This window comes from Nycticebus coucang, chromosome 9, assembly GCF_027406575.1.
Source record: "Nycticebus coucang isolate mNycCou1 chromosome 9, mNycCou1.pri, whole genome shotgun sequence".
Classification (NCBI taxonomy): Eukaryota; Metazoa; Chordata; class Mammalia; order Primates; family Lorisidae; genus Nycticebus; species Nycticebus coucang.
In genome coordinates this window covers 69,008,893-69,019,552 of record NC_069788.1, presented here as the reverse complement: position 1 = coordinate 69,019,552, position 10,660 = coordinate 69,008,893, and the positions used below count along the sequence as shown (strand labels likewise).

Below are 10,660 nucleotides of genomic sequence, written 5' to 3'. Positions count from 1 at the left end.
TCTCCAACTTTCTGGGCACCACTCAATGCTGGGGAGCTGAGCAGCAGAAATTGGCAGGATGGCCTGGCGTCAGATTGCACGGAGCTGCCTGCGTTAGCTAATGCTGAGGCCAGGCTCTCCAAGGCCTGTGGTTTCACATAACCCTACTGAAGTCATCAGTCCAAAGGTAGCAGCAGGAGTCATCTCTCCATGGGGATGAAGCTTTTACTGCAGTCCTATTTTCACCCCACCCTGTAACCTCCACAACTCTTTCCCTCTCTTTCATACCCTCCCAGCCCTCCACCTTAGGTTCCTTTTTAAAGGCGCTTGGAAACCTGGACCCTAAGTCTGAGATATGAATTTCACTTGGCGTGAGTCATAGCCTTGGCTTTGCTTTCCAATTTGGAGAACTGAGGATCGCTGGGCAGGTCGATGGACCTCTCCTTGCAACTTGCACCTCGCCTTTTCTCCTGCAGAGGCTAGTCTTTCCGCCCTCGAGTTAGAGGAAGCCTGTCTCAACTTTGGCTCTTTCTCGATGCCCTTGGAGAAGTAAACAGGCCCTCAGGGTCAGAGTCAGGAAAGGAGAAAGTTGGATTACTCAAAAGAGAGGGTGCGGATCGTTGAGTGGACCTTCCACCTCGGGACCTCATGCCTTCAGCAGCGCGATTCTTCGAAAGCGCTTTTGCACCTCTTGACTCCCCAATTGGATTAGATTAAAGGACCAGTAGCCACAGGAAAAGAAAGAAGCCAAGCCACTTAGCAAATGTGTCCAGGGAGAAGGTGCGGAAGAGAAGACATGCACCAGCGGTGTCCCACTGCGCCGCTCCAGAGCGCACTTTCAAATGAGAGCCCTAGGTACACCAAAGGCCTTGAGGTGTGTAGCAAGGGGGATGCCCAGAACCCGAGAACCTAGAGGTGCGCCGAAGGCCTGAGAAGCGCGTCATTCGTCGGTGCGCCTTCTCCACGCGCGACCTGCGAGCCCTTCAAGCCCTAGGCGACAGGTGCAGCCGCTGTCTCAGCTGCCTGCTGTGCCAGGGCGGCCGCCGCGCACTGGTGCGGAACCACTATCCGAACGAGTTTGCGCTTCTGTTTACAAAGCAATCCTGCCATCAAAAGAGGAACAAAATCACCACTTATCACACCCTGTCATAAAGTAATCTGCCCCGGAGGGAAACCCTAGCGGAGAACCGCGCCGAGAGTGGGAGCGGGGGGGGGGGGGGAGAGGGACAGAGGAAAGGGAGATTCTCCCAAGTCTCCTACAGAGTAAACCGCTTGGACACGTAGTATCCTAACTGGCCAGGAAAGACGGAAGCTCTGGAGCAGGGTTGTGTCGGGGAGTTCTCGTCGGATGTGGGCCTGGGCATGGCATAGGGGGAAATTACTCTTTGGCTCTTTGGAATGGGCAGACCTGCAGTCCCCTACTCTGTCCGAGGTTTACTTTGTCAGTGTCTTCCAAGACCGCTCCAAAATTCCCCCTCCCCCAATAGATTATCAGAAAATGGGGGTAGGGGGAGAGTTCTCCGAGATTGGGAGGTCCCTTTTCACTTTTCCATCAAGAAGAGCACGCTGGGAATTCCTGACCAGTGGAAGAGCGTTTTGTTCCCTCCAGTTCCCCTAGGTCCCACTCCCCTCACTATGCACATGTTCCTGGAGGGACAGGGGATAGGGAAGCTTGTCAGGCGATATCCAGCAAAAGGCAAGGAAAGGGGAGGAGTGGAGGAAGTTAATAAGCGATAAGCGATCCCTCCCATACCGGTGGCCTGGCCTTACCTCCTTAGATGTCCTGCCTGGTCTCTAGTACAGTGAGAACCGCTTTTGGCAGTCAAATCCAAGCACATAGGGTGCTTGAGGAGGTTCCCAGGAGTGCCTCAGTCTTTCTCCAAAGGTCAAGAGAAGATTCCCCCCACACCCCACCCCTCTTCCTCCCATAGGCCCACACAGCAGGTGCAGGTTGTGAAGCGGCTACTTTGTTGGTCTTGGTATTAGTAATTCACCGCTTAATATAACCAAAGTTTGGCTTTGTACATGAGCTATCCCAGTCATTTGATACCGCCAGCTCCTCACCCCCTACCCCTGGCCATTCTGGACACCTGGAAAATTTCTCCTGAAGCCGACATTAATGTAACAAATTTGTGTTGAGCAAGTTTGTACTCAAAAGCCTGTGACCCAGTCTGAATTTGGGACCCTACGTCCCTGTAACTCCAGCCTGAAAAGTCTGCAATTACTACCGCTAAGAAATCACCTCAGCTCATGCTGGGTTATTCTGAGCCAACGTGATTGAAAGGGCTACCAGATTACCATTTACAGGGCAGGCAGAATTCTCCATGCTAAATTAACATTTGCACTTAACTGAAGGCCTGGGGAAGATGTTTCATTCTTTATAATTCCTGTGAGGCTGATGGAAGAAGAAAGTCAACCTTGCACTTGTGACAGTGTGCAAAAACATCTAGAAGGTGAGGAATTGTACTTTCCAGAGACTATAGTGCTAGATCCAATGCTGGAAGAGTTGCCAAGAGCGCATAGAGGAGAAGGTCCCCAGTCCTCACCCAGCCAAGTTGTCCAAGCGTAATGGAAGACTTAGAGCAGTGACTTTCCAACTTGTCTCTGCATTACAATCACGCGGGTAGTTTTAAAAGTCCCAACATCCAAGCAGCTCCCCAAACCAACTAAACCAGAATTTCTGGGGGTGGAACCCAGGCTTAAAGAGTTGCAAGACTTTCCCAGGTGATACCAATTCTCAGCCAAATTTGAGAACCAATGCTGAAGGCAATGGTTCTCAAAGTGTCTGAAGACCAGCAACATAGGCAGCTCCTATGGGGTTCCCTTGGTGGGAACTCTAGGCATGCAAATTCTCAGATGCTATTTTGTTTTTTATTTTTATTTATTTATTTATTTTTTTATTAAATCATAGCTGTGTACATTGATATGATCATGGGGCATCATTCACTAGCTTTACAGACCATTTACCAAGTTTCACATATACCCTTGTAAGATGCACCACTGGTGTAATCCCACCAATCCCCCTTCCTCTACCCACCTCCCCCCTCCCTCCCCTCCCTTTCCCCCTTCCCCCTATTCTTAGGTTGTAACTGGGTTATAGCTTTCATGTGAAAACCCTAAATTAGTTTCATAGTAGGGCTGAGTACATTGGGTACTTTTTCTTCCATTCTTGAGATACTTTACTAAGAAGAATATGTTCCAGCTCCATCCATGTAAACATGAAAGAGGTAAAGTCTCCATCTTTCTTTAAGGCTGCATAATATTCCATGGTGTACATGTACCACAATTTATTAATCCATTTATGGATCGATGGGCACTTGGGCTTCTTCCATGACTTAGCAATTATGAATTGAGCTGCAATAAACATTCTGGTACAAATATCTTTGTTATGATGTGCTTTTTGGTCTTCTGGGTATATGCCCAGTAGAGGGATTACAGGATTGAATGGCGGATCTATTTTTAGATCTCTAAGTGTTCTCCATATCTCTTTCCAAAAGGAATGTATTAATTTGCATTCCCACCAGCAGTGCAAAAGTGTTCCCTTTTCTCTACATCCGCGCCAACATCTCTGGTCTTGGGATTTTGTGATATAGGCTAGTCTCACTGGAGTTAGATGGTATCTCAAAGTAGTTTTGATTTGCATTTCTCTGATGATTAAAGATGATGAGCATTTTTTCATATGTCTGAAGGCCGCGCGCCTGTCTTCTTCAGAGAAGTTTCTCTTCAAATCCCTTGCCCAGCCTGCGATGGGATCCCTTGTTCTATTCTTGCTAATGCGTTTGAGTTCTCTGTGGATTCTCGTTATTAAACCTTTGTCAGAGACATAACCTGCAAATTCAGATGCTATTTTGATAGCTCTACTGAAAATTCTCGGTGTGGAGGCCAGGAATCAGTATTTTAACAAGCCCTCCCAGCGACGCTAGTGCACGCTCAAACATGAGAACCACTTACGGAAATGTGCGCTTATATCTGAAGCAGAGTTTTAGGGTTAGCTTTCTAAACTGCAGCTATTCTTTATCTTTGGCTTTGTGAAAAACTTGAAACCTCAGCTTTATCTGTCCCTCCTTTAAGAAACAGGGCGTGTCTCAGTCCTAGGAATGATAGACATGTAATTCCCTGAAACTGCTCTGCATTCGAATAAACCGACTTCAGAATAAGTAAGTCCAACGTCACTTCTAAACAAGCGCCTACTAACTCAGCGTTTCCGCCACCTCTTGGTGGCGTCAGCTGTGTCCAGAGAGAGAGGTTTAGAACCCCACCATGGGTGTGTCTTCGCATCTAAGAAATCCGGACAGCCTCTGGGGGAATAATAGTTTTCTTGGGCCCAGGTGAACTGTCACTCCACCTCTGGGCTTCTTTCGGAGCCTCCCCTCTGCTGCCTTTTCTTTCTTCCCTTCGCAACTCCTCTCGCCCCTCTTGACGTCTCAGCCCACGTTCTCTGGACTTGAATCAGAAGTCCAAAAAAGCGAATCTAAAAGTCGCTAAATTGGGATGAAATTATCCCTCTACGTTCCATCCTACTCCCAAACTCGCTGGTCTAGAGTTTGCTGACCAGGCGCGCACCGGGGCGCCCTCCTGGCACAGTGGCCAATCCCCTACGTCTGTACGTAAAGGCCTCTGAGTGGGCTGGTAGGAGCCGCCTCCGTGTCCCTTCTCCGCACCCGCGGGCGGCGGGGCGCGGCGACAGCCCAGGTTTGCGTTCAGCCACAGGGCGAGCGCGCCTGGTCCTTGGGCTCCCTCGGCACGCAGCTCGGTACCTGAGGCAGCTGCCTCTCTGGCCATGTCATCTGCGGGAGGACGTGTGCCCAAGTGGCTCGGCCTTGCCGCGGGTGGAAACTGGTCACCATTTGGGGTACAAATATCTTTGGCCGTGGCGTCATCTGGGCACACAGGTGGTCGTCGCTTGCGGGCGGCGCGGAGGGGACGCGCGGGGGGCTGCAGGCGAGCGGCGCGATCAGGCTCCCAGTGCTGCCGCTTCCCCTTTGCTTTGCAGAGGCGGCCAGCTCCCGAGTGCCCGGGCTGGGTGACTCCGAGGCCTACCCTTCAGGCTACGGCGGGAGCAGGGGGCGGGTGCGCCGAGCGTAGGGCGCCCCCGGCCCGGCTGACAGTCCGGGCAGCTGGCGGCCTCTGCCGGGAGGGTGCTGGCGCCAAACCCGGGCGGGCCAGGGCGGGGCGGGGGGCGGGGAGCCTATTGGGCTCCTTCCCATTCAAATCTAGAGGCTGGTGGAGACAGAGAGTCTCCTAAATTGATGCTAGTCTCCTGAAAGTCTGGGGAAGGAAGCCTCAAAACTTTCTTCCGTGCAAAGCCCGGGCTGTGGCCAGAATTCATCCTGGCTCATTTTGTGCAGGCCCTTAAATATCCGCCCGTTTTCCCGGGGCTTTGAGGGGCCCAAGGTAGCGGGTGGACTTGGACAAGGCTCTGTTTACTTTCAGTTTATGTTAATGACGGCGGAACAGGCGTGCTCTGAGATGTTCTCGAGATGTGTCCCTTTAATTTAAAATACAAGGTAAGGCTTTGTTTTAAAAAGTGGAGATCACTCGCTTCACCTTTCCTGCCTTTTTAAGGGGAGCACATCCTGATGTGCTCGGTGGGACCTGCAGACTCCGGATTCCACTGCTTTTTTTCTTAAGACCATAGATCTAAAAAGAACAAACCTTTGCTCTTAAAACCTGTTAGACTTCCGTGTTTTAACCTCCAGTAATTTCTTAACAGGAATGCTTTCCATGTGTCGCTGAAGAACTAGCTCCGCTGTACAAGTGCCGTGCCTGTGAGAATTTTAAGGCTGTTAAGGACTACAGCCTATCAAAGGTCTCAAAACAACAGGCCAGCTACCTCCCGATTTGCAATCACGTATTCACAACTCCAGACTGAAGGATTCTGGTTTTTGTTTTAATCATCCCATTTCTTTTTCTTTTTTTCCCCAAAATAAAACAGGATTTAACTGTTTATTACATTGTTCCAGGCTCCGGAACCCTGGGGAGGCATTGTTCAAAGGACATTGTGCTTTTCTATATTTATTTAAACGTGGCAAGATGCACTGAAAATTTATGCTGACAGTTTAACAAAACCAGATCAAGCAGGTGAGGGTTTTTGTTTTTTTTTAAATTGACATAGCACACAACACTTCATTTGTTTTCAAACTCATAATGTTCTCTTTCTGAATCTTACAATGTAAATTGTATAACCTTTCTAATTAAATAATTTGAGCAGTGATGTGAATATAAAAATTACTCAATTTTCCTTTGAAGTGTAGTGAAGAATAAAAAGGAAGTTTTCTCTCTGGAAGTGATTGAAAATAAACACTAAAACCTGACATATAGTTCCCTTTCTGACATTACTCACCTCTTGTGAATTATTTAAAATAGCAAAGTTATAGGATACCAAGTTAGCTGCGATCTTCCTAATTCTGAAAAAGTGGTTTTCATTTGCTTCCAAAACTTTTAAAGGTGAAGTTGTCAAAGATATTGGGTTAAAGAAAAACTCAGACAACAGTATGAACTGCTTTTAATTTCTACTTACCAGCTTTTTAATTTTAAAACTACACCTTGAGCAAAAACTCTCAAGTGTTCTAAATAAAGAATAAATACTTAACAATTGTGGTCCTCTTGTCTCAGCTGCCCAATGAGGGGAGAGTATAAACACTCCTCATGCCACCACGTTTGGCTAATTTTTCTATTTTTTGTAGAGAAGGAGTCTTGTTATATTGCTCAGGCTGATCTCAAACTCCTGGCTTCAAGCAGTCCTGCCACCTTGGCCTCCTAAAGGCAAGGATTACAGGTGTGAGTCACTGTGCCCAGCCTAAAATGCCTTTTTGACTAAAGAATATTTGTAAGCCTAAGCATCCTATCTGCTCTAGAGGGATTGAAATTAAATATAATGTTATTTATTCAGTGTTAAATTACAAATAGGAAATGTCCAGTGTTGGTAAAAATGAAGACTTGACTCTGGACAAAGCTAGAGTCATGCCTCTTGGGTCTACCCTTGACATTTTTCTGGATGATTGTTTCTCATGAATGAGCCTAAACTCCGCTAAAATCCATAAGAAAACCAGAAAATGCAAACTTCTTGCCTGAATATGCCTTCGATTATCTGTATCTTTACTATGCCTCCAAACAGTGCGGACACATGCTTGACATTTTGTGGCACTAAAATTTCAGTGAAAGGACTCTGCTCTTAGTATCACTTTTAGCATCTTAGTATTTACTGTTGTAGTTATATATATATATTTCTTTTTTTTTGAGACAAGAGTCTCACTACGTCACCTTTGGGAGAGTGCCATGGCATCACAGCTCACAGCAACCTCAACTCAAACTCTTGGGCTCAAGTGATTCTCCCACCTCAGCCTCCCAAGTTAGCTGGGACCACAGGTGCCTGCCACAATGCCTGGCCATTTTTTGGCTGCAGTTGTCATTTTTTTTTTTTAGCAGGCCCTGGCCGGGCTCAAACCCGCCACCTTCAGTGTACGTGGCTGGCACCCTACTCACTGAGTTATGGGCGCTGAGCCTGTAATTATATTTTTAATGAATTAATGTTGCCTCTTACAGAATTGTTCTAGAATAATCTTCTAGGAATCACCATTTGGTTGGGAGACATTAGGAAGAGAAAAGAAATTTGACAATAAGAATGAAAACATTAAATAAGGGTGGAAATGAAAAATAGAAGAAGGGGAATATTTTATTCATCAATAATCATAATAATGGAAACAATTTGAGAACAGCTAAAAGAAAACTTCACCAGTAACTTTGGCTATACTTATTCTAGTCTCTGTGACATTAATCTCATTAATTTCTATAAAGAAGGTGTGACTCAAAAGTAGCGAACATTCTGAACATAAACTTTCTACTTCTAAAGTGTACTTTTCACTTAGTAGAGGCAATTTGGAAGCTACATTGAATAAAGGTGACTTAACACTTTCTCAAAGTGTTCTTTGACATGCTCCCATGTCAAAGCATATGTATAATAAGTAATCTCAATACCATCAAAGACATTCACCACCACCCCCAAAAGCCCACCCTCAAATGTCCCTTTCCAGATGGAGACTTTACCTCTTTCATGTTTACATGGATGAAGCTGGAACATATTCTTCTTAGTAAAGTATCTCAAGAATGGAAGAAAAAGTATCCAATGTACTCAGCCCTACTATGAAACTAATTTATAGCTTTCATATGAAAGCTATAACCCAGTTATAACCTAAGAATAGGGGGAAGGGGAGAGGGAGGGGGGAGGATGAGCAGAGGGAGGGTGATTTGTGGGATTACACCTGCGGTGCATCTTACAAGGGTACATGTGAAACTTACTAAATGTAGAATGTAAATGTCTTAACACAATAACTAAGAAACTGTCAGGAAGGCTATGTTAACAAGTGTGATGAAAATATGTCAAATGGTCTAGAAAACCAGTGTATGTTGCCCCATGATCACATTAATGTACACAGCTATGATTTAATAATAAAAAAAATTAATTAGTTAAAAAATATATCCCTTTCTCAAATGTTTCCCAAAGACATATACATGTAGCCAGTATTAGACTGCAATTGTTTTCCCTAAACTTTTGCTGCTCCTACAGTGTCTTTTTAGAAAACTGAGTGTTAAAGTTAAATCATGCCCATTAGCCTCCTTTACATTCACAAGTTAGATTCACTTTAAGTACAATCAAAGAAACAGCTTAATGTCCATAGGAAAAGCACCAGAGATAAGACCGGGAAAGGTAGAGGGAGACGACCTTTTGTCCCAGACTCCTGGGGTAATCCTCGGTAATTGCATAGCTGCTGTGTGTCTCAGCCTCTTCAAACTTAAAAGTGGGTGGCAGGCTGGTGGGACAGGGAAAGTAACCAGATTTTTGCTAAGGTTCTATCTAGCTCTAATATTTGGTCATTGTCATTCAGAATGATAAAAGAGAAGTGGGAAAATCCAGTTATCCCATTTCTGACTAAGTCGTCAGTTTGGAGGTATGCCAAAAACTCATGAATAGATTTCCTGTTTCATCACTGGAATCCAAGACCTCAGTTCTCTGTCATCTTGACAAACTTGCTTCTCAATGTCGGAGTAGCTCTGAGTCTAAGGAGACAAAAAGGAATTTGTTTTCTTTCGTGTCCAACAGTTGCCCAGTATACTGTTTGTGACTTCAAAAGTGAAAATTGTCTTCCGCGTTTATAGTGTGTATCAGTAACAAATGCTCCTACAGCTCTGACTAGTTCCAAAATCTTCTCTGCGATACCATGATTGTCTTTCTGCTCCCTTGATGCTAGAACCCCAATTTTGTTCAGTTCTCAGGCAACCACCTGTTTAAAGAAAGGCTAGAGCTCTGACTTGTTCAGAGGCGAATCTTAATTTATCTAAGATACATCGATTCTCAGTCTTCACTATTAATCAGAATCTTCTGGGGAGCTCTATAAAAATACGGATGCTCAGGCCCACCCCCACAGATTCTAATTTAATTGGTCTAGAGCAGGGGTCCTCAAACTGCGGCCCACGGGCCACAGGAAGCAGTGTGATTGTATTTGTTCCCGTTTTGTTTTTTTACTTCAAAATAAGATATGTGCAGTGTGCATAGGAATTTGTTCATAGTTGTTTTCTTTTTTTAAACTATAATCCGGCCCTCCAATGGTCTGAGGGACAGTGAATTGGCCCCCTGTTTAAAAAGTTTGAGGAGGTGGTACCTGTGGCTCAAGGGATAGCGCCGGTCCCATATGCCGGAGGTGGCGGGTTCAAACCCAGCCCTGGCCAAAAACCAAAAAAAAAAAAAAAAAGTTTGAGGACACCTGGTCTAGAGTTTGGTAGTTTCAGTAAACTCTCTAAGTGATGTTAGTTGTGTTTGGGGGTAAGTCAGAGCTTTCGGCGCATACACCACTTCACAGCGACACACATTTACCACAAAGACTACCTCCCATCACTCACCCTCTCCCTCTTCAAATTGTTCTTACCATTTCATTTTAGTGACTTATATGTTTGAAAATCCCTACACTTTAAGGGTTTTTTTTTTTCACTTTTGCCTTTGGTTGTCGTTTTCATCATTAATGTACTGATTGCCGCTTGATGTGCTGTGAGAGCCTTTAACTTGTTTCTTTTTCTTTTTGTTTTGAGACAAAGTCTTGCTCTATTTTGTTCTTTTGTGTCTTAACTCTTTGCACACACGTAACATTGATATAATATTCATTTGATGCACGGGATTCCAGACTATACTCATTTATGAACCCTACTTTGAATATTGCATATTAGTGACAGAATATTCATGCACTAGCAAACTATGCCTGAGCGAACAATGAAAAGTGATTGTATCCTGAAGTGCTTGAAGGAACTTCATTCTAGTCTTCAGCATGTTAGTAAAACATGGGCCTTTGCTATGTGAATGATATGCATTTGTACCCAGACTTTAAAATGTGTACATATTAAGTGGGGTATTACTTTTATTATGATCACTATCTATTAAAATAAGAAACTTAAAAATTCAAAGCCTCAAAGGCACGAAATACAACATTTTAGGTTAACCTGGGTGATTTTCAAACATATTCTCCTTTACCAGATGGCCTAATATTTAACTAAATAGAAAACAGGTTTATGGTGTGGAAAATATTTATGTGCCCTTACCTAAAAAATGAGTCCGTTATTCAACTTCTTTCTGTGTACCAAGAAACCCACGACATTCAATGGACATTATTACCAACTATAATTGGAAATCTCT

At 44.7% G+C, this 10,660-nt stretch overlaps 1 long non-coding RNA gene across 1 annotated transcript; it reads left to right on the top strand.

The window, feature by feature from the left end:
* Positions 1 to 4,661: 4,661 nt before the first annotated feature.
* Positions 4,662 to 6,085, top strand: LOC128594878 (uncharacterized). The gene is made up of 3 exons (XR_008382648.1): positions 4,662 to 4,831; positions 5,413 to 5,486; positions 5,693 to 6,085. It is a non-coding gene; the product is annotated as an uncharacterized LOC128594878 (long non-coding RNA).
* Positions 6,086 to 10,660: the final 4,575 nt, after the last annotated feature.